This window comes from Chrysemys picta, chromosome 7, assembly GCF_011386835.1.
Source record: "Chrysemys picta bellii isolate R12L10 chromosome 7, ASM1138683v2, whole genome shotgun sequence".
Classification (NCBI taxonomy): Eukaryota; Metazoa; Chordata; order Testudines; family Emydidae; genus Chrysemys; species Chrysemys picta.
Window position 1 is genome coordinate 14,648,894 of NC_088797.1, and position 24,569 is coordinate 14,673,462.

Sequence of the window (24,569 nt, forward strand, 5' to 3'; positions counted from 1 at the left end):
GGCCTACAATTCTATGATAATCTTTCATATAAGTTTCACTGCTGCAAAAACTTCAATATAATAATTTTATATAGCTAATGTATAGCTTCCTCAATCTCATATTTTAATTAAAGAGTTTGGTAAAACTATTGGTTTTTCATGTCAAAAATCAAGAACTTATATAAAATTCTTTATAGTTGTGAATTCTCAAATCTTTACCTACATGGCTTCTGTATATGGGGTTTTTTAAGTGTTTCTTTTACTTGTGGAGAGGAAACGAGGTGGGGACCGTGTTAATTTTGTCATACTCTACTACATCTACTTCTTTAATGTCAATTTCTGCCTCTTTCTGATGGGCAGCTTCAGAGCAATAAGTACCACCTTGTATACATGCAGTTGTAATCTAGAGTTGCCACTGCTCTGATAGCAGACTATATTAATTAAAATTGGGATCTGCTTTGCAGTGGAGATGCACTCTTGGTTTCTTCAATGTAAAGGACACGGTAAGGACAAGGTTGACAGAAAATTATGGCTTCCCACTTGCGTGGCATCATCAAATAGTCTTCACAAAATAATTCACTAAGGGCTGGTCCACACTAAGCCCCCAGTTCAAACTAAGATACGCAACTTCAGCTACGTGAATAACGTAGCTGAAGTCGAAGTATCCTAGTTCGAACTTAAAGGTACTTACTGCGGGTCCACACGCGGCAGGCAGGCTCCCCGGTCGACTCCGCCTACTCCTCTCGCAGAGCAGGATTACCGGTGTCAACGGCGAGCACTTCTGGGATCGATTTATCGCGTCTAGACAAGACGCGATAAATCGATCCCAGAAGATCGATTGCTTGCCGCCGAACCAGCGGGTAAGTATAGACGTACCCTGAGCAGGTGTCAGATGCTGCAGCATAGGCCTCCTCACCATCTCTTCAGACTTCTGCAGCACTGCATAGCTGTATAATGATACTCAAAGTATAAGATGACCACAAAGTCAATGGAATTGTACCTGAATCTCCTATCTGAACTGGTGCAGGAACAAGCTAATTTGTTGTTTACAGCTTTTGCAGTGTAATGGGCTATGAAATAATGTTCAGTGTGTTTTCTGTTGAGAAATCATGGGCCAGTGGTAGCACACACATACCTCATCCTGGATGGCATTTCTTACCTTACTAAGAAACCATGACATCAAGGAAGAAAGGGCAGGAGAAAAGTCATGCAGTAATTTTGTCATGCAGCTTCTTCAACATATTTCAATTTGTAATTTTTCCACGTTGCCCATGCTAATGGGCACAAGTCTCTGGGTGAAAGATCTGGATTATTACACTGATGAATTGAAAAGTGAGAGGCACCAAGTGCCTGGGGTATGTTATCCACAAATAGCCACTGCCTATATGTAATTCAGTCTAGTAACTCAGCCTGAGAAGTTAAGATGTATCTACACTGCACTGTACGCCTGTGCTTGAGCCCTGACTCAAGGCTAACCCCCCTTGCACCTACAGGGCTGGAGGGTCCAAGCTCCAGTCAAGCTGGGACCCAGGGTCTGAGTCCTATTACTTTGCAATGTAGCCACAGTCTTGCTTGCCTCAGGCCCTGGGTGTCATCCAGAAGTAGCCTACAATTCCATGAGAAAACTTTCTCAGTCTTCTCTATCCCAATAATCTGCAGTACACTCTATTGAAAATGGAAGTCCCCGCCCCCGCCTCCTTGGCAAATGGTAGCAGGTCAAGGTAGTGTTAACCCATTCTGTTCTCATCATTGAGCTGCAAGCATGCCATCAGAGAGCTTCCTAGGTTTGCAATGGAGAGCGAACTGATCAAGCCTTTTGCAAAGCGACATGCAGGGTGGACGGTAAAGTTTTCTCACAATGCACCATCTTCCTAGGGCTATAGCGGCCACATTTTGGGACGGGGTGGTGCTAGGGATTCTGGGGTATAGTTACTTTGACTCAGATCTGCATACTGCAGTGTGGACACCAGAGCCCTAAGTTCAAGCAACAGTCAGAAAATTCTAACCTAGGTTTAAATACAATGTAGATGTTCAAGGCCAGGGTTCATTAACATGGGTCAGCTGCCTCAAGCCCCACTAACCCTGGGCCTAAATTGCAGTGTAAACATACCCTTAGTCACTGCTACTTGGAGAATTTTTTATAGTTCTATGGAGACTTAGGTTCTGCTTATAACAGAACTAACTGGTAAGAGATTAGTCAGACATGTTGCACCTGATTTTAATAAATGACCTTCACCTTTGCCTATACAATTTTGGGTTCACAATTTCCTGTGGGCATAAATATAAGTATCTGTATGTTTACCTGATTGCATTCAACATGCATTTGTGTCAGTCGTTCATTGTAGACCCAACATACCCCCCCCAAAAACACACACACACACACACACACACACACACACCTACCTGGAGGTTGAGTTAAGCCACTTTAAAAACATAGCTAATAATGTGTTTCACCCCATGCTGTTAGCTTTCATTTGGCTAATGATTTATAAAATGTCTGTGGGCCAAGGATGAATATTTCACACACAACTGTAATCTTTTGCAATTTTTTGCTAGTAGACTGTGCTATGATTGAAGTAATTCTGTTCTTAAGAGTAACTAGATCCTACAACTTGTGTTCCTAGGTATGTTAGTAAAAATACATTTTAATGTCACCTAAATCATAATCCTGCTAGAATCAGAGGGCATTTTTGCCCATGGACCAAAAAGTACACATGCAATTATACTGATAGGTACATCGTTTCACACATGATTGCATAAAGACTTCAGGTCTCCTGGTTTCTAAATCTGTCCTGAAATGATGGTTGGTTAATACACATTCATGTAGTTATTAAAAACCTCAGTTTATGGGAAAGAATGACAAGGTTGCAACTGTATGGTCTCTAATTTGGACAGTTCGGGCACTTAGTATGTAGATTTGAATGATCTCAGCTGTAGTTTATGCTTTTTAATGTTTGATACCCATTTTGATTGACTAGAGATTTGTAAGTGAACTGTTCAACAAAGTAGAGATGGGCGTATCTCTCATACCATGACTAACCAGGTTTCTCATCAGGGTTGATAAGTGATAAACGGAGTTTCCCCGTTGTAGGGGATGGTACAAACACTTTCAAGATGGACAGGCTTATGCAGACCTCTTGTTAACAGAGCTGGCCACTGAGTCCCACAAAGGAGAACTCAACTTTTTTAAATCTCTAGCCCTCTTTGTGAAGATCATCTTGAGGACATGAATCACTACAACCCAATGCAATTAGAGTGCCAATTGTAAGTGGAATATGCAGCTAAGCACCACTCCTGCAGCAGCAGGGGGGCTAAAAGCACATCCCTCTGTGCATAGAGAACTGATCATGCTGGACAGAAAGTGTGGGGGGGAGGAATGAATTCAGTAAAAACTGTTTCCCAACCCGCAATAAGAGGGGATCCGCTTGTTAAAATTGCAAACTCTCCCTGAATTCACACAGTACTAATGTCACCACACAGCTGCTGCAATGGGAACTCTCCTCTGCGTTCCCCAGCACTGCCTCTACATGCGTATAGGGAATGCACCAGGCAAAGTCGGTAACCACCCAGGAGCAAAGAGTATTTTACGTAGGAATGTCATATGTTTTTGAGAGTGGGGCTTTGTTAAAAACGTTGACAGCACATCCCTTTAAAGGGGGGAAGCTGCAGCTCCCCAAAACTGCCTTGATTAGCTCTCCTACTGTTACACCAAAGAAGCTGACATTTTGCCTCTCTCCTGGTTTTTTCCTCCACTTTAAATCTATTCTTCCTTTCCTGTTTCACCCACTCATGTCATTTTTCACACTTGAAATTCACTGTGGGCCCTCCCTGTAATCCTTCACGTTTCTTCCATAGTCTCCCCTTTCCCAGTCCCACCATTCCCCTCGACACGCATTGAAGGAACAACACTTTCCTCCTACCCATGAAACCCTTTATATCCATTTGTAGCAATGAGATGGAACAAGATTACCGTTAAGGGCTGTTGGTTTATATTTTGCTTTGGACTCGTTTTCACCCATTCTGATCCTTGTGCTACTTTCGTCTTCTTTCCAAGGTCTCCCCTTTGGAGACCATGATTGCTGCTGATTATGTCAGTAAGAATCAGATCAAGAGCAAGCCAGCCAGCATGCAGAATTTTAATTTTAACCTTCAGCCTCCCCCCTGTATCGTAATCCACAAAATTTTCACTTCCACTTAGCAAAAAAAGCAGTGCTTTCCCTCCTCCTCCCCGCGCCAGCTTTTCCATCCTGAAAATACTTGGACAAGATGAGACTAGATAATTTCCCCACTTTATTGTAAAGACAAGGGAAAGGCTGATTTTTCTTTCCAGGTAGAGGAGAATGGCCACAAAGTCTTAATTTTGAGTTTCCATACTGAAATACCATGTACACAAAGCCGACACCCATGCTATAACAATACAGCTGCAACAGTGACATTTGAAATACTAAACCACACATTGGCAAAAGCCGGTAGATACATCAGTTACTCCAGGTAACATTTTCAAAAGCACCTAAATGATTTAGGCACGAAGACCCATTGACTTTATTCAGGCTGCTAAATACGTTATAAAGACAAGGTGGATGAGGTCATATCTTTCATTGGACCAGCTTCTATTGGTGAGAGAGACAAACTTTCAAGCAACACAGAGCTCTTCTTCAGGTCAATGTAAGATCAAAAGCTTGTGTGTCTCACCAACAGCAGCTGGTCCAATAAAATATTACCTCACCCAGCTTGTCTCTAATATCCTGGGATTGACATGGCTACAACACTGCAAATGCACTAGAAGGTTTTTTTGGATTTTGGTTGGGTGCTTTTGAAAGTGTTACCTTTTGTAAAATTATGTTTGAACATTTCTGTGCTACTCTATATTATTCCATATTCAAAGCCATTGAGGACCTGATCTTAATCTCAGCTACATGGGGGGAAAAATACAAAATTCCTTTTCAGTCACTGGAGTTAAACTTGATTTTCACTTCCCTAGATGAGTTCTACATCTGGTTCTGAAAACTTCAGCTGCAGATTTCTGCTGCCCACAAGCATAACACTGGAATAAGAGTTCTTGTCGATTTTTATGATAAATGTTTTTTTACTAAGGCCTTTTCCATTGGCTTAGAACCTGAGTGTGGTTTATTCTAAGGCTTGGTCCACACTGGGGCGGGGGATCGATCTAGGAAACGCAACTTCAGCTACGAGAATAGTGTAGCTGAAGTCGACGTTTCCTAGATCGAACTAAGTTTACTTACTGCGGGTCCACGCGGCACAGGCAAGCTCCCCTGTCGACAGCGCTTCCTCCTCTCGGCGAGCAGGAGTTCCGCAGTCGACGGAGGAGCGCTTCTGGGATCGATTTATTGCGTCCAGATGAGACGCAATAAAATCGATCCCAGAAGATCGATCTCTACCCGCTGAATCAGGCGGGTAGTGTGGACCTAGCCTTAGAGAGGATAGTTGGGGTCAACACTGAAAATTGCAGTTCTTTTTAATATATGCTATGGCTGAGCGTTATTTTCAGTTTTGGACAAGCATCTTAAATGTGCATTTATATGAAGACCTGAACGGACAGTAATCCAAGTCTGCAATATATTTTTAAGGTTATATGGAATCCAACATTTGCAATCCTGGCATTTCAAATTAAGCCATAGAAAGACCATGTCCACATGAAGATTTAGTGCAAACAGATTTAAATCTGGAACACACGCTTCCCTGCCATGCACTGTCAGTATGGACTCTGCTGCCACACACCAAAAGTACTGTAGTGTGCTTTAAGCTATGATGTTTCATGCAGCAATAGGTTAAAACACACTACAGAACTGGTAGTGTACGACAGGCTACAGTGCTGTACATTCATACCCTGACTTCCTGCACATTAAATCTCAGTGTGGACAATCCCTAAGTATGCAGATTTAATACTTCCTTTGTTTTCAGGCACAAGTCTATCATTTTACATCTTATTTCTAATTTTAAGAAGTGCACTCCCCAATGCACAGACAAATTCTGTACTATATACTTTATTCAGTGGCTTTTATTGCTTTCACTGCAATTTAAGGCACTCCCAGTGGAAAACAACAGGTTTACAGAAAAGAACTACTGCCTTATATCAATGTTTCCATTAAAACTAGGGAAAGAAAGCCAACCCCATCAATTTGATTTGGAGTTTAAATAGTTCTTACATGGTTAAATGTGTAGGGTGATGTGCCCTGCACACCAAGAGTCAAACTATGTAAAATGTGGCAATGAGCAATAGTAACATAGGTACCATGCACATTATCCTTTTTGCTTAAAACCATGTTATTAGCCGCAGGCTTTCAGCCATTTCTATCAGCTGTGCTTTTGGTTTGATGGTGAAGCTGTACCATTTAACAAGGCTGGGATTATTAGCTGTGCCTACCAACAGAACACTATGGTTTGTACAGGGGTAGATCATATGAAATAGTATCATTAGTCACATTAAGTGGTATCTTGCTCTTTGAGTATGTGTTGGGCATAGGTCGATGGAAGAAGAGCAAAGGTAGCATTAAGCCAATTCTGCAAGTCTTTGATCTTGGGGAGTTCCTCCTCCATTCCTGGGAAAATATATAGAGCAGCCCTGAGGCCGCTCTACCTTATGCTTAGCTACCAACAGCCTCAAGGGATTGTTCCTCCAATCAAATATCAGCTGAGCACAGAGGCAACCTTTTTTCTGGCCATGTCCCCTCTGCTAGGGACCAAAGGGGGATGATGTAGGAGCCACTATTCCTTCCCTACACCACTCATGGATTTCCTTATGGGGGAACATCTCCATATGGCTCCTCTCTGGCTGCTTTTGTGACAGATTTCTGTTACCAATCTGCCTGAGACATCAAGTGATCAGGTTGAGGCCGCAGGATCATTAGGGGAGGAGATGACAGAGCACACCACATGTCCAAATTTTAAAGCTTTATTAATAAAATAATAAAATAACAATGGAGATCCTACCTGAGGCTGGGGATCCTACCCGAGGCTGGCTAAGAAGAAGAAGACGGGGAAGGGTGGATGGGAGTTCTTGTTCCGTGCACAGGTCATCCAGGGTCCACTGTTAATCTCCAACTTGCTTCGGCTCTCAGGAGGGTTTTTAAGCCCTGGGTTCTTTTGGGGGCATTTCGTTCAGGGACCTCTGTTCCTGGTGCCAGTCCAAACTGGTTCTCTGTGGCCTCCTCAGCTTTCCCAAAACACACACTCCAGGGACGCAAAAACGGTTGTTTTCCGCTATGCTGGCCTTCGCTGTCTCACTCGTTTTTGACGCCCCTGCAGTTCTGTTCCGCTGAATCCTCCTTTCTCATGGCTGGTCAGGGTGGAATAGGCCCCCAGTCTTTCTTGGCAGGCAGCCAAGAGTCGGATGTGTGCTGCGGCCTTGGGCTGGAATCAGCTTCTTATCTTCGGGCCTAGCTGGAGCGTGGAGTTAATTCGTTCTCTTCTCCCTTCCTCCCCCCTTTGGCCTCTCGCAACCTGCAAAGGAATCTTCTACTCCACACTCACACCTTTAACCCTTCCCCAAATGCCTTGTGATGCTTGCAACAGCGTTAGCAACATACAATGCTGATCTGCCTCCCCAGGGGACCCCCAGAGCGAGGGGGCCATTGGGTTGTAACTCTTTGCACTGCCAAAACAATGCAAAGAAGCCTTAGCCAGTGTGAAGATTTGACCAAATTCTTTCCATTCCTGAATGGCAGATGATCCTCCTGATAAAGGAACTGCACTCAGTCCTAACTAGGACTCCTTCCACTGCAAGGACGTTGCCATGAGCTGTGCTTCAACAATGGGACAAAAATGAGAGCATGATCTATGTTGGATTGTTTCATGGCAACTAGGCAACGTGACTGACTGATATTGTTTTTTTCAACTGTGTTACCTTGTGCTCCAGAATCTAACCCACCATTTAAAAAAGAAATCTCGAACCCTTATAGTTGCAGAGATAGTTTTCAATACGTGAACTGAGTGTCAACTAATGCAAGATTTGCCTGAGTCTGGCACCAGTCTCAAACAATAACCCACAGAGGAGTAAACTGATTCCTTTCATCTTAATGAAGGGTCAATACTACACTCTATTATGATTTAATGCTAGCATTCCTAACTATTAGACTGCTCATCAAAGCACACAAGAAGAGGGAGGATCACATTAATAAGATCTGACGGAGTGGCATCTCATTTTAGTGAACAAATCTTGGTTTGTTGGTGGAGCTTGGAAGAGTATCACTACTATGACGCCCCCGTCCCCAATTTCTATCACTGAATGAGACCAGGGCAAGGGGAAGAAGTATAGCAACTTTTCCAGACTAACTTAGACAGAGCTTGGTGAGTGAGTAAGCCGCCTAAACTGAGGTGCAGATGTTTAAGTGAGTAGCTGAATAGCATTTATAATGAGCGTCTTAAACTGTAAGAACTATTTGGGGCCATTCTGAAGACTCTAAATAGCATATTAAAATTGTTTTTGTGGAAAATGATGTAATTAGTGGCTATTACATTGCTCCCTGTCTTCTGGCCTTGCAAAATGTCTCTTATCTCGTGGGGATAACGTTACAGAAATAGACCCAATACCTTCCACTATTGTCAAGTGTCCGGATTTGTTGACAAAAAAAATCTGCTGTTGGAATTTTACAACTAAAATACTCCTGAGGGTTTTTGGGGGGAGGGATAGGTTAAAGGGCATTCTCCCTTTAACTACAACCAAATTATAGGATGTTTTATTTGATTGTTGTTTTTAAGGAGCTATAATGTATAAATATTAACTCATGCAAGCTTTAATATCTTAAATCCAAAACGATTTTCAGTAAACTAAAAAACACATCAATTTTAATCACAAAAATGTAGGGAATAGAAATGAGCCTTCACTCAAACTGACACATTACAGACAGTATCTCACTTTACTGAAATCTATGTTAGCAATTAGCAACTAACATCCGTTGGAGACAAATGATCAATAAACCCCCAGCAGAAGGGAGTCAAAGTTTCATTGTGCCACTTACAACATTTAACCATATAATAAATTCAGAACATTTTCATCTACTGTAATGGTATGTTTCCTAAAATAATTAGAAAGATAGTCAAAAATTGAGGTACAGTACATCACAATGGGCACCATTATTATTACATAATTCTGAAGAAAAAGCAAAAAAAAGTCTTGATCCTCAGAAATATAAATTGTGAGAGTACTTGACATATTTGTCACGTAAAAATCAAACATAAGCAAACATATTACAAAGGTATTTTGATCACTTATGGACGCAAGAGAATTTTTAAAAGTGATTCAGGGATTCTGTTTTTCACGTATTGGTCAACAACTGGTGAATTTTATGCACTTATAAAACCAAGAAAATAGTTCTGGTGATAGCCAGATATAAGCATTATGGAGTCCAACCTGTTTTGTAGACTTTAGGCACTACCATAAAATAGATGTTTAAATAAATAAATAAATATTATTCAAGTGCATGTGATGTTCTGTTAATGCTTTTGAACCTTGACCTGCAAAATACTATTTCAGTCAAGATCATACACCAATCAGAGATCATAAATTTTGGCAAACAATGCCATTTCTGAGATATGGAGAAATATTCTCCCGGGTTCATGTTGAGGCCACAAAACTTGCTTAATTTGTGGCCTAAACTAGATTTGACCATAGTCCTCCAGACATAAGAAAATAGTGCTTTCAACAATTGTTCCAGCATACTGTCAGTGTCCATGCCCATGAAGTGTAGGCATAAACTGTCATGTGTAAAATGATGTCATACAGAATATTGGCACATTTGAAAATATTGACAAGATTTAGGCCATTATCTGTGTCTGTCACCACTCCCAAGAGTTCAAAAAATTGAGATACAAGCTGTCAAGGCTGAATACCCACTCTGTCACTCTGAGTGCAGAAGGTGGGGTCCTGCAAGGATTTTAAAAATTAATACTTGACTCTTCAGGCTTGTATTACACTCCCAAGTTACAACTTTTCTCTGACCTTGGCTTGGTAAAAACTGCCACCACCCAAGCGCAAAAAAACAAAAACAAAAAACCTTGGAACCCAGGAAGGAGCACTTGGGAATTCCTCCCTGTGGGGTATTCTCAAGCCCTTTCACCCCAACCCCCTCCGGGGAAGAGCGGGAGAAAGAAAACAAAGGAAATTAGCTGTGGCTACCAGCTAACCAAACAACATGCACAAACCTCTTAGGACACCAAAAATCCAATCCTGTTCCTAAAAAGGGTAAATTTTATTAAAAACAAAAAGGAAAAAATTACATCCGGAACTTAGGCTTTTTGCTAGCTCTTAAAAGAAACAATTCCAAAAATTAAGCACCCAAACTAGCTTTCTTGGGGGTTCAGCTTAAAGGTTACAAGCAAACAAAAGCATCTGGGATTAGCACAGAGGAGATCCATAAGCCAAAATAAAGAAGATAGACCTGATCACGTCTAGCTAAACATTCCTAATTTACTTACATATTTGGGGGGTTCCAAATAAGTAATTCTAGGTATGATCTGATGAATTTTCATACCTGGTTCAAGCCTTACACAACATTGCTGCTCTGTCTCCTTCTCCGGAGAACAACAGACCAAGGGAAAGTTTCTTTCCCAATTTTAAAAAGTTCTACCTTCCCATTGGCTCTTTTGGTGCCCACTCCTTTTCTTTTACCTGTGGGCATGTTAACAGTTTACAGATAAAGCAATCGGAGAACAGACCAAGGGGGATTTTACAGCTAACTGGCTGGCTGGGTGTCCATCAAAGGGAGTGACTCCCCTCTCCCCTCATGTATCACACAAGCTCTTTTAGAATGCTCTTTCCTGCCTTATTTTTCAAGTCATCTTTCTCCAAGTTCTCCTGCAAAAGTTGATTACCTTCTAAAAGGTGATCGATGGCTTCATTCTGTGGGCACAGATTCACCAACTTGTGTTGAAGGAATTTGCCAATCCTGGAAAAGGAAAACAAGAGAAGCAAAGGAGGAACTTGTTCTGAGAAATATCAAGCAAATTTCTGCAAATTGAACAGATCCAGGCTCACCCAGGTCTCTGCTGTACTACAGTATATCTTCATGCCCTACAGAGAGCTAGAACAGTGATGAAATTTCTAATCTTGGAAACCCAAGAAAGTTATAAACTGCCAAATAATTACTAATAACAAAGGTAGGTGGCCCCTGTACAGTTAATTACCTTGACAAATGGTTCTGCTATTCCATCTCCCTAAGCAGCATCCTCATCTCCCTGCTTGCAATTGTTTCATTTTTTAAATGATAGAAGAGTCATCAGACTAGAATTTTTTTTAAGCTGGTTGTGGAAATAATTGAATTATAATTTACTGCACGGTAGATAATAACTGTCAATTTAATAATTTGCACTAGAGGGGAGGAGAGAGCTCTAAGATCAATACTCATTCCCAAAACCTAGAAATAGTCAGATGGCGTGAGCTCAAACAGAGATTTTCACCAGCTAAATCACTCAGGCAGAGACTAATTGCCCTTGAACTTTGGACAAGAGCCATCAGACTTTGATACCTAGACTGTGCTGAAAGCATTTCCCTGAGCCCCAGAGAATGGATGGGTATGCATTCTTCATAGCAACTGGTTTGCAAAGGCATCTAATTCTGGCTGCTGTACTGGAGACTAAGTGGGTGAGGTAATATCTTTATTAGACCAACCTCTGTTGGTGAGAGAGACAAGTTTTCAAGCCACACAGAGCTCTTCTTCAGGTCTGGGAAAACAATCCGAAGGAGAGCTCTGTGTGGCTCAAAAGGTTGTCTCTCTCACCAACAGAAGTTGGTCCAATAAAAGATATTACCTCACCCACCTTGTCTCACTAATATCCTGGGGCTGACATGGCTACAACTACACTGCATACAGTATTTTCAGCCCTCTGGACATGAAGTGAAGTGCTTTAATGCAACTGAACCATGTACACAATAGGGAGCGGAAGCGTGACTGAATGTAGAGGTAAAATGTGTTGGTCCAGTACTGCAATTTAAACTGGGGCTGGGTTTTTATTACAGTCCTATGGCATAATGGAATACACCACAATCAGGAGGCAGGCAATTTGCAGAGATAGCAATTGGTGCTCCTATAAATTATAGATTCACACTTGATGTAAAAGGAAGAGGAGGAAAGATGGTGTTGGTAAAATGCATATCCCAATTCAGAACATTCATGATCCCAAGGATGGGTCCTTGGAGAATGAGTTGGACTGTCAACAACATGAAATAAGTTACTGCACATAGATAACAGGCTAATACTGAAGTCTTTGCCAAAACGCCTATGGACTTAAATGTAACATAGGGGCCAATAATACAGTCACACCCCGCAATAAGGCCCCCCGCCATAACATGAAATCGCATATAACACTATCACAATTTGGCCCCAGTTTAAGACATACAGTAATACAGTATTTACCAGTGGTCCCAAACGCCATGACACCTGCCGGGACATGGATGTGCCCCTGCCTAGTTCCAGGCAGGGGAGAGAAGCTGCGGCCTCGTGCCTGCCGGGGACAGAGCACCGGCGCCCGCAGCCCTGGAGCTCTCTGTCCCCGGCAGGCGCGGGGCCACGGCTTCTCTGCAAGCCAGAGAGGAGCCGCGGCCCCGTGCCTACTGGGGACAGAGCACCGGCGCCCGCAGCCCTGGAGCTCTCTGTCCCCAGCAGGCGCGGGGCCACGGCTTCTCTCTCCTGCTGGGCACTAGGGGCACTAGGCGGTGCACATCAATGCACTGCCTTGGGGACCACTGACGGGCTTGAAACCCCGCTATACCACGACCCCGCATTTAGCACGATGTAATTTTTTGGACCCCAAACATCGCGGTATAGCGGGGTTTCACTGTACTTTTGGATAATACTAGTCTATGGTTTTCAGTCATTTCTCCCTTCTTCACTTCCAGATTGTAACATCCAGACCCTTCTTCAAATTAACATTTATTTAATAAAATTCTGTGGTGCCAATAAATCCAATTGCCTCCATCATTCCCTGCAATGGGCATTCTCAGTGGAAAATAATTTTCCTGGCTGTCATAGGAAATATCCCTTTAGTACGATATTCTTCTTGAAAAGTGCAAATTGGATAGTAAGCTACTATGTTGTTTTTTTAATGGGAAAAGGTTTAGGCACTTCGTATGCTTCCTCACACAACTGTAGCTATGGCTCTCAATCTTGATCTGCAACACTCCTAGCCTTTGTGCTTCCTTAATGAAAGCTGCCAGCTAGACTGGTCCATTTATTGACTTGAGAAGAAATAGAGACCACAAAGCCTCCTCCAAACTCACACTCAGTTGCAAAACACAAGATGCAAAATGTGGTGTCCACTGAAGAAAGGCTAATAAAATAATGCAATGCGCCCCCTCATATTCCAAAATTCTAAACAGGTGAGAAAGCCAATATCATGGTCACATTGAGCAACCGTTGAGCAAACAGCCCATAAATAGGGAGAGAGGGGGTTGGCAGTAACTGCTAATACAACTGATTAGCATGGATTGTAAATTTAACTTCTAACTGTACAGTTACTGGATGCCTTATAGACTGTCTCGTTATGTGTAAAGGTTGTTTTGCATTTAAGGAGGACTGAATGTTTGATAAGGTAAGAAAAATAGCACAAAATATTGTATTTCAGGAAGAAGAGAATAGTGCATACTATGAGTTGCCTCTCTGTTTGGAGCCAACTATTTGGAACCTTGTGTGAATGTAACAAACATGGAAACTCCTAATATTGCAACACTTTGTACAAATAGCAGTGTATGTTTCAGTTGTTGACCGTATGCAAGATGGTCCCTCCACTGCATGGCACAGAGCAGAGCAAAGGAATGGAAAACAGAGAGAATGGAGAAACAAGGCTTCAATACATATTCCCTCGTCCCTGTGGAAACCCTCTGTGATTTCCGGGTTGGATCAAAGCAGAAACCAACAAAACTCCTCCAGCTGCCTCCTTTTACCTTCCCATGTAGTTTTCTATGGGAAGGGAGGATTTATACCCATGTACCATAATTTGTAAAAGACAAAATTTCCACACAAATATTTGTTTGCCACAAGCGTGTGTGTGACATCCACCAGCTTGGCCAGCAACTAGGAGCTGGACCAGACACCTCCAGAGCTAAAAGCACAAGCTGCTTCAGTTTGAGCTGAAGAATCATGGCTCTCTAGCTGTAACAATTCATCTCCTCTGCAGATCAGGCATGGAGGGGGATCCTTAACACAATCACCAGTGGGTTACACTTGCACATTCACTCGGTCAGGGAATAGAAATGATACCATGTGGCTTGTCTGATCAATCACTACTAAGCAACACAGCTCAAATTCCAAACAATCCAGAGCAAAATAATTTTAAAAGATTTTCATTGAATAAAATCCAGTAATGGACGAATTCGAAGAGCTCATGCTTTGTTCATGGATATTCTGCAAACAGACAGAGAAGCCAAGTCACAAAATAAAGTAGTTGCAATTTTTTGTTCACCTCTGTCCTCTACTCTACACACCTTACAAGTGTCCATAAAGTACTCAGCAAGGGCTAAAAACAGGGGTTATAATAATAAGCTGTAAAACTATAAGCATCAGATGAGTAACTAAGGAGCCATTACTCCTTTGAGCTATTCAGCACTTCTGAGCCCAAGGCACATTCTTCCGTCCTGTGCGTCAATAAAGTCCAAAAACTTATTCTAAACATTTTTATACATGGAGAGTTGGGATTTCTAGTTGTATTCATGTTTGTGCACGTTAAACCTAATGCATATACTGACTCTCTTTTGAGAGATTTTTTTTTTTTACAGGATGAAACCTACAATATGTATACTCATTCATGCGTAGAAAAAAAGACTATGACAAAATTGTACATTGCACAGAGAAGATTTTTTACCAGTTAATTGGAGTCTTAATATAAATGCAAAACCAGGCATGTGTAACATTTTAATAACCGAGAACACTTGAAATGGCAGAAAATATCACCAATAAAATAGACTCTTGCTGCATTTCAAGTGTAGAAGCAGTTTTGGCATTGGCTGTGTCACTTATCATCATGCACGTAGTAACAGAAAGTCAGGCAGCTATAGACGAGCTGAGCACAGTACATTTAAACCCACAACAACAGCAGCTTCTGATAGCATATCACCTGGTGCTCCACTTACTGTACTTGCTTCCCATAGAAAAATGGGTCAGATTCAAGGTTTTGGTGTTAAGCTTCAAGGTCCCCCCTGAAATTAACTCGAGATACTTCAGACAAACCAATCTTCTGTCACAACTAGATCTGGGCAAATATTTTTGTACAATGCTTTTTTCCCATATTCAGGTCGACTAAAATAAAAAGAAAATAATTTCGGCTGAAAAAAAGAAAAGAAAAAACACACACATTTCTGAAAGAGTTGACATTTTTAAACATGTTTGAATGTCAATCTGAAATTACTTTTCATTTAGAATGCTACTTCCATTTTATTTTTAAAAAAGGTAAAAAAAATTCTCAAAAACAAAACCATGTTTAATTTTGAGTCATTTTACCTGAAACAAAAGGATTTTGATTTGTATTTTGCCACTAAATTTGAACAATTTTCATTTCAGGTCAACCTACAATTAACTTCCTTCCTGCCCTTTTTTTAAAAAAAAAAAGCAATTTTTCAGTTCAGTCACCAAACCAAATTATTGGTACAGCTCTAGTCATAATGCAGACCTCCATCAAAGCCTAGGTTTCTCAGAGGCTATGCAACTGTGAACCTCAAGGGCGGAGCTCATGAGAATGAGAAAATGGGCTGTTTTGGCACCAGGGCCTAGACTCAGTAACTCATCACAAGAGGGTATCAGAATGACCACAGAGCTTACAGATTTCAGAATTAAGTGTTAAATTCATTTCTTTGTCTTTCTTTCCCCAAGCTGCAATTAAAAATAGAGAAAGAGGAAAGAAGAAGGCAACAAGGGAGAGAGAGAGAGAAAAAGCACTTTGGAGGACAGGATGAGAATTCAGGATGATCTTGACAAACTGGAGAATTAGTCTGAATTCAACAAGACAAGTGCAAAGTCCTTCACTTAGAAAGGAAAAATCAAATGCACAGCTACAAAATTAGGAATAACTTGCTCGGCTGTCATACTGCTGAAAAGGACCTGGGGGTTAGAGTTGGCCACAAATTGAATTTGAGTCAATAATGTGATGAAGTTGAAAAAAAGGCGAATATCATTCTGGGTATATTAACAGGAGTGTCCTATGTAAGACACAGGAGGTAACTGTCCCTCTCTACTCGGCACTGGCGAGGCCTCAGCTGGCATGCTGTGTCCAATTCTGGCTGCCCCATTATAAGAAAGATGTGAACAAATTGGAGAGATTCCACAGGAGAACAACAAAAACGATAAAAGGTTTAGAAAACCTGACCTATAAGGAAAGGTTAAAAAAAATGAGCATGTTTAGTTCTGAGAAAAAACAAAACTGACAACACTCTTCAAATATGTTAAAGGCTGTTATAAAGAGGACAGTGATCAATTATCCTCCAGGTCCACTGAAGGTAGGATAAGTAATGGGCTTAATCTGCAGGAAGGAAGATTTAAGTTAGACATTAGGAAAAAAGGTTTCTAACTGAAAGGGTAGTTAAGCTCCTGAACAGAATTCCAAGGGAGGTTGTGGAATCTTTATCACTGGAGGTTTTTAAGAACAGGTGAGACAAACACCTGTCAGGGATGGTCTAACTATACAGGGCCTTGCCTCAGCACAGGGGACTGGACTAAATGATCTATCAAGTTGCCCTTCAGCCCAACATTTCTATTATTCTAAGAGCAGTAGGAGAGGAGGGAGGAGAGAGACAAAGAAAATATAATTAAAAGCAATTTAGACCCACTGCCTCCAGAGAAGAAGGGAAGACTTGACAGATCATGGTCTAGTCTGGACTAGTCTTATTACTATTATGGTAGTACCTAAGAGCATGTTGACACTGCAGCTGGGAGTAAACCTCCCAGCTCAGGTAGACAGACTTGTGGTAGTGGGGTTCAAGCTAGCATGCTAAAAAAGCAGTGCAGACATGTCTTGGAAGTGTCCTTTTTAAATGTAACGTGGGGGGAGAGGTATTTTATTCTTGTCTTGTGACTAATATAGAATTATCTCACTTTTTGTTTCCTGTTTAGGCTGAAGTTTTGTTTGAATAACGGTGGTGATAAATCATGGACAAACTTAACTACAACTGAGATATTTACATCATTTCACCTCTCCCTTCTCTTTTGAGAAACTTCAGGCTTATCCTGCGTATTATTTATTAGATGACAGAATGATATTTATTCATGTATAGTGCTAATTTCTTAATTCGGTTAGACAACAACCTAAGGGGGAAAAAATGCAAACCCTAAGAGAATGCATAGGGCCCAGTTCTTCTCTAAGATTGTTAAGTATCAGGAGGTAGCCATGTTCATCTGTATCTACAAAAACAACAAGGAGTCTGGTGGCACCTTAAAAACTAACAGATTTATTTGGGCATAAGCTTTCGTGGGTAAAAACCTCACTTCTTCGGATGCATCCAAAGAAGTGAGGTTTTTACCCACGAAAGCTTATGCCCAAATAAATCTGTTAGTCTTTAAGGTGCCACCAGACTCCTTGTTGTTTTTCTAGGATTGTTGAGACTCAAAAATCAAGTTGACTTATGCCAGCATTAAACCAGACACATGAGAAAAATCAAGCCTTTTGTATTGAAATGGCAGAGGAACTCACAAATCCTAAAAATTATATATCATTTCTAGAGAGGAAGGATCCTCAAGGACTATAAGAAGAACCAGGACCAAATCTAAGACCGGGATTCAAATATAATCCACTGTACGCAAGCCACATGGAACATTTCAAAACTGGACAACCTTTCGCCACTAGGGTTGCCAACTTTTGTTGGACGAATTCTCAGCGATTTCATCACATGACATAATATTTCATTAAAGATTAATCTTTAATTCCTGGAGACTCCAGAACCCCTTTGCCAAACATCCTTGTGGTTGAGACAGGTCCAGATCCAACTGGATTTTAATGTCTCAAATCAAAATGCATTGGAGATCCTGCAATTACTTGATGCTCTGTGCTTCAACTTTTCTTTGTATTATAATACAAAATACAAGTGTAATCATGAGACTATGATGAGCTTCCACCTGGCAGGCCAAAAATCCTGCCCTAATCTATCAGCACAATGAAGTAAAGTAAAGTAAAGTCACATTGAAAACTTCACAAGGCCAGGTAACTCTTAATTTAATTGCTACCAAAACCAGAGCCCATGCAGCTAACATTTTTCAGGCCTTTCAGGGCTGTTCCACACTATCAAGAAGGCGTTTCAGAACAAAAGTTAAGGGGCCAAAATGAGTGGTGTGTATGTTTGTTATGGACCCTTCTTCAATATACTGTCAGCCCCTATGCACACTCATGCACTCAGATGACGGTGCTCCCTGGCAGGAATAACTTGCACAGGGGAATCCGTGGTTGGCCAGAATGAGCACAAATTAACTCAGAAGTTCTGCCTATTAGAAGGGGAAGGGAGAATTGGAGTGGGGAAACATCCAGGATAGTCTAAAACTTCATTTACACATTTTCAAGAAATGGTCTACTCACACATTTATCAAAAGTTTAAGATGCCAACATTGAAACCCAAGTCCAGGCATCAAGTATAATTATTATGTATCGCTCCACTACGGTGTCAGGTTTCTGTAAGGTTTAACATCCAAATTGGCAATGGACACTGACAGCAACATCCATCAGCTCTATTCAGCCAATCAAACTGGGAGATCATATTTCTGGTGAGCCTGTAGAATATATATTTTGCCCAGAAAAATATACTGAATTACATTTTGTTTTGAATAATTAGTTCATTGACATACTTGTACTAAAGAAAACAGCATTATTAATTTATAGACAATTGTAGGTGAAATACAGTCATGGTGGTTCAGGAAAGCACAACAGGAAACAAATTAAGCTTAGAAAAATCATTAAAAGGTGCCTACTGACATCCTTGAGAATTATCATTCCGATAGGCTGAACGGGAAACCTGCCAGAGCCAGGCCGCCTTGATCTCAAATGGTCAATACTGCAGCACTGTATTAGATTAATGCTTTGGATTTTGGAGAGCTGCCAGAAAGTCTGCCTGAACTGCAGTTTGTTAAAAAGAGAGTCTGATGGAATCCTGAATAAGAAGGAAAAATCAAAATCCACTCCTCCAGTAGGAAGAGAGTGCTTCTAATTTAGTTTTCCAGAAAGCATCTTCAAGTTCTCACCTGGAGCTCTCCATCAACATCCATAGAGCCATCTCATTGTCCCTCTTTAAATCCATCTTTAGCTTTCTCTTCTGCGGTGTTGCCCACAAGAAACCTCGCAATGCTTAGGAAGCTGGTGTGCTGTGACCTCTGCCTATCATGCTCACCATGTTGTTTCCTTGTGTTCCCCCTGCCTATTTGTTATATCTACCTGTGTTTACAGTCTTACACTTAACCTTTATCTACACTGGAGCTACAGGTGTAAATTCCATCTCAGGTAGACATACCCTCACTAGCTCCAATTGATCTAGCAATAATGTTTTTAAAGTCTCCATTATTTAGATCTCTGTCAGGGGTTGGGGAGGAAAGGATTAGCAACCACACCAGAAGAGAATTCTAATAGGAAGCTTTATAATTGGCTCTAAGGTTGTGGTTCAGATATTAGATACTAATTGGGTTTCAGTAGTAGGATATTTAACTAGCTCTAAGTTATAGCCTTGATTGACATTGGTAGAATTCTTCGGTTGATGTTTATAGCCACACAGACAGACACCTTCTCTGAATCCTCTGCAGAGTTTATAAAGATAGATTATTTTTAATATTTAATTATTTAGTTCATTTAATGGTTTAATTCTAATCCAGTGTAGAAACTAACAAGTTGATGTGACCTTGGTTTAATATGAATTCGATTATACTGCTTTATTCTTATTTTCATTTAATATTGGAAACAGTGGCTTAGCTTTGGGAATAGCTTTGACTTTATTTTTGCTTAAGCATTTTAATAAAGCTTATAAAAAGATACGGAGTTACATTTCTTTCCGTAAGCAACATGAGTCTAGAACAGGGGTGGGCAACCTGCAGCCCGCAGGCTGCATGCGGCCCGTCAGGGTAATCCGCTGGCGGGCCGAGAGACAGTTTGTTTACACTGACTGTCTGCAGGCACAGATGCCTGCAAGCTCCCAGTGGCCGCAGATCGCTGTTCCCAGCCAATGGGAGCTGCAGGAAGCGGTGCAGGCCGCAGGGATGTGGTGGCTGCTGCTTCCCACAGCTCCCATTGGCCGGGAACAGTGAACTGCGGCCACTGGGAGCTTGCAGGCGGCCGTGCCTGTGGACAGTCAGTGTAAATAAACTGTCTCTCGGCCCACCAGCGGATTACCCTGACGGGCCGCATGCAGCCTGTGGGTTGCAGGTTGCCTATCACTGGTCTAGAACCTTTGAGGATCTGGTCAACCCAAAACCTGGACCAGTTTCCCCTAATTAGCCTTTGGTTCCCCCAACTTAAATTCACTTCCCAGTTCAGAACTGAAATATTGTTCAACATTGAGGTTAGGCAGAACATATGAAATGTCAAATAAGAATCTAGAATGAACTATGGAATTATAGCTGTTAACCACTGGTCATCTTTTATCGACATGCTTAGAATTATTTTTAAAATGAGTTTAAGTAAAAGGAGGCAGCTAGAATATTTACTACTTTGTCCTTTTGCTCAAGTGATCCTGAAGACTTAAACTGTGGCTGGCCATGTGCAATGAGGCTTCATGCACCCTCCCTCACTTCAGCTCCTCTGGAGAGAGACACCACTATCTCTCCTTCAAGCTGTCCTTCCCACTGAACGCCGCCCAAGCACCACTGCACACAAAAATATCCAGGTGGGAAGAATAGCCATATTTATGTAGTGCAAAATTCCACCTAGAGCCAGGGCCCCCAAACAACAGAACTGTTATCTAGCAATGTCTGACTCATAGACAGAGTCCTTTCGTAGCAACACTAGAGATTTACTATAGACATGACTATAGGTATCTGTGGCTTAATTGCAGTTTTTCTGAGAACAAAAGCTGACTTACTGAGCAACTGCTGGGGACTATCTTGCCACCTCTTGACCATCTGGGCAAGCTGCCAAACTTACTGATGCCTATTTCCCTTCCCTGCTGCCAGGTTTGCTTCCTCATGTGTGCACACTTCTCTCTTTGCAACCCATTTGTCTCTATTTCCCCCCCACTCACTGCAGGCCCCAAGCTCCTGAAGGCCTCAGTTTCTTTCCGATTTACTTTCAATCTCATTTTTCTCCAAATGCTGCAGTTCTCAGCATGCACATACAGTCAGCATCATTTGAACTTTCCGATTTCTATCCAAAGCAATTTGAAATGATCTCCCCTTCACAATAGAGTGGGTTAGCTGAAGCAGCCGGATAAGAGAGAGAGAGGCCTTGACCTGAATTCAATTATTGACACAGATAGAGAGGCAATCATCATCTTATTTTAGCAAGACCCTTTATTATGCTTTAAACTAGCTTGCTTATTTTTTTAATTGATAAATAAAGCGACAGTTTTTTGGAACAACTATTGCTATATTTTTCCTGCTAAAGGTCTCCTAGTCATTAACAAAAGCGGTTGATGGGGGAAAGACTCTAAATTTGGTGCTTTGGATAGCTGCCCAGCTGTCAACAAAACCTTGCATGTGTTCCTGAATTCCATAACCTCTGTCTTTTGCTCTGTGTGCTATTGACCATGCTCTTTAATATACTCAAGCAGTGCACAGCTCAGAAGGGAGTGAAAGAAAAGACTTGAACAAACTACTAAGATGCACTTGAATGCACACAACAATGCAGATAGTCATTAAAAGAAACTGAAAGAAAAATTGGAACAAGGAGGATGGCTAAGTGAAAGTTTCTGTAGCGAAATCCCGTCTTCAATCTTCCAATTATGAGCTTTACATGGCTATTACCTGCAATATCCAATCAAAATATCTGACTCTGCACAGAAAAAATGTTCATAGTGCCCCATGGTCCATGCCAGATAAAAACTCACCTGGAACAAAAATATATATGTAATTGTGAATGCTACATGGATAGCATATGCTTTACATATGGGACATGAGGCTATATGGTGACTCTCCCATTCACTGTATGAAAGTGGCCCTCCCTTTCACATATTACTGCCCATGACCATATAAACAATGGAGCATTCCATCTACATATATTAAACACATGTCCTCTCAAAATGGAACTTTGTTTTTGTTTAAAGAATCACTTGTATTAACCACCTTAGTATGTGTGTACACAACATGAATGCAGAAAGATGGCACCTCAGTCTGCCCTATCGTAAACAATCTGTCACAGACACTGTGCTGCATGTATAAAGCCCAGGCTCTGCAACGCCAAAATCAAAGAGTTTGATCATTCAAGCTAAAAGAAAAATCACCATTTGTACAGTACAATAGTAACCAGGCTTACATCCTTTGAAGATCAGCTACTAATGAACCAGACTCAAAGTCCATTGTCAAAGACTCCCACTGGCCCGCGATCACAAACACTTGACCGACTGTGGCATTCCGGAGAGCAGAGGGCAGTGATACACACGTACATTGTGCGTTACATTAATGCTATGCCATCATTAACAACATAACCACTCCATCTCCAGTGAGTACCCCAACAGTATGCCAGTGAATTATGGATCTGACTGTTCTCACTTACACCTAGGTAAGATATGGAAAATAAAAACCAGGTGGTTTTGTTTGTTTGTTTTAATAGTTTTGAATTTTATTGAGTTTCACACATAATTGTTGCCAGCTCTCACTGTTTTATGATGAGCCTTGCAACATGTGGTGTGTTTCCTAAAGCTTCAGCTCCTGGAGTCGTATCAATATGTAAGAATCTCTGATTTCCTTTAAAAAATAAAAGTAAGTTGTTAGCCTTCAAAGTGGTGGAGAAAAGCTTGGACATGTGACCTCAAAAAAAAACAGAAGGCAAAACAAATGTATTGTGGCTTAAAAATCATGAGGGGTTTGTTTGTTTGTTTTTTAAATCTCATGACTTGGAGATGTGGAAGTAGGAGGGCTTAATTTATGATTTGTAATGGGTTGGAAATACTGAAGCTCCATTACTAACTGCCTGCCTAAGCTTTTCAACATGTGTACAAGCAGAACGAAGAAAAGAGACAACCCCCTGTGAGATCAAAGGAAGTAGCAGGAAACCCAACCCTCTGACCTGAGAGTTGCCCATTGACCAATCTTGATCATATGGGATGAAATTTTAACCTCAGGTATGCACAGACCTCACACCAACTGTGACGGGAGGTCTGAGTGCCTATGAAGGAGCAGAAAAGGGTTATTTTATTTTATTTTTAAAGACAAATATTATAATATCTTTATTGCATTTTTACAAGCATTCTGGCTTTGGTTAGAAATAGAAGCTGTAACATCCATTTTAATAATATAACATTTTAATAATTATAAATGACCATTTAAACCCATAACTGAGGAAAAATTACTGAAATTAAATATCAATCTCTTAAATGCATATTAACTTTTTTAAAAATATATGTATATGAAGGCAAACTTGCAATAAAATGTTAACATACTACATTGTATATCACTTATTCAGGATCAGGATAAAATTCAAAGATCCTGGCTTGCTGGCTGGGGAGCCCTCCTCCTCTGAGTGCACTAGAAAGGGTGACCAATTGCTGAATGCATAGTCTCTTTTTGGCACTTCTCTTATGTCTAAACTTGGTGTGAAACCTTTTCCATTACAAGAACGGTCCATATTTTACTATACCACAGTTCCATAGGAGGAGTCACATTTTTGACAATATAGAGTCTAGCTGCTAACAATAAAAAAGAAATTAATTTGTCATTCTGTTTAAAATGTGGTTCCTTTAATAGAGCATTAAGTAAGCCGGCCAGGGGATCTCTCAGAAACAGGCGTTTTGTCATATTTTTTTAATAATTTCCTAATAACAGTCTAATTCCCAGACACAACCATCACATGTGCAAGTATGTTCCCTTTCCCCTCCAACAGACGGCTTCCCTAGGAGCAAAAATGTGATGGATCTTACCTGAAGTGGGTTTTAGCCCACGAAAGCTTATGCCCAAATACATTTGTTAGTCTCTAAAGTGCCACAAGGACTCCTCGTTGTTTCTACCTATACAGTAATTTATAAAATATATATATATATAAATTGAAGATGTATATCATCTTTCCCATATAGAAGCCCACTCATCCAGACTAATTTATTCTTCCAAGTCCCCATTCCATCTTTTCATCTGGGTTGTTTTCTTATCAATATCTTTTTCAACCAAAATTGTATAAATCTTAGAAATTAAACCTCGTTCAGGTTTGCTCCTGGGTCAACTCCTCAAATGTGGTTAAAGGTCTAAATAAAGCCAGGTTATATCTACATTTCACAATAAAATGTTTGACTTGTAAATATTAAAAGTGTGGGATTTTTATATTGTCTATATTATTACATATCTCTAATGATTTCAAATCAGGGCGTAGGAACAGCAGCTTGAACTGAGTAATCTCAGCTTTTACTCAACAAATAGACACTTTGATATTTCCTAGGGATACATTCATGCTTATTAATGAAAGTGGCTAAGGCAGAGGGCCTCCGTGATAGGAATTTAGAAAAGGTGGCCAAAGCTCCTAAAATGGTCTGGCTGAAT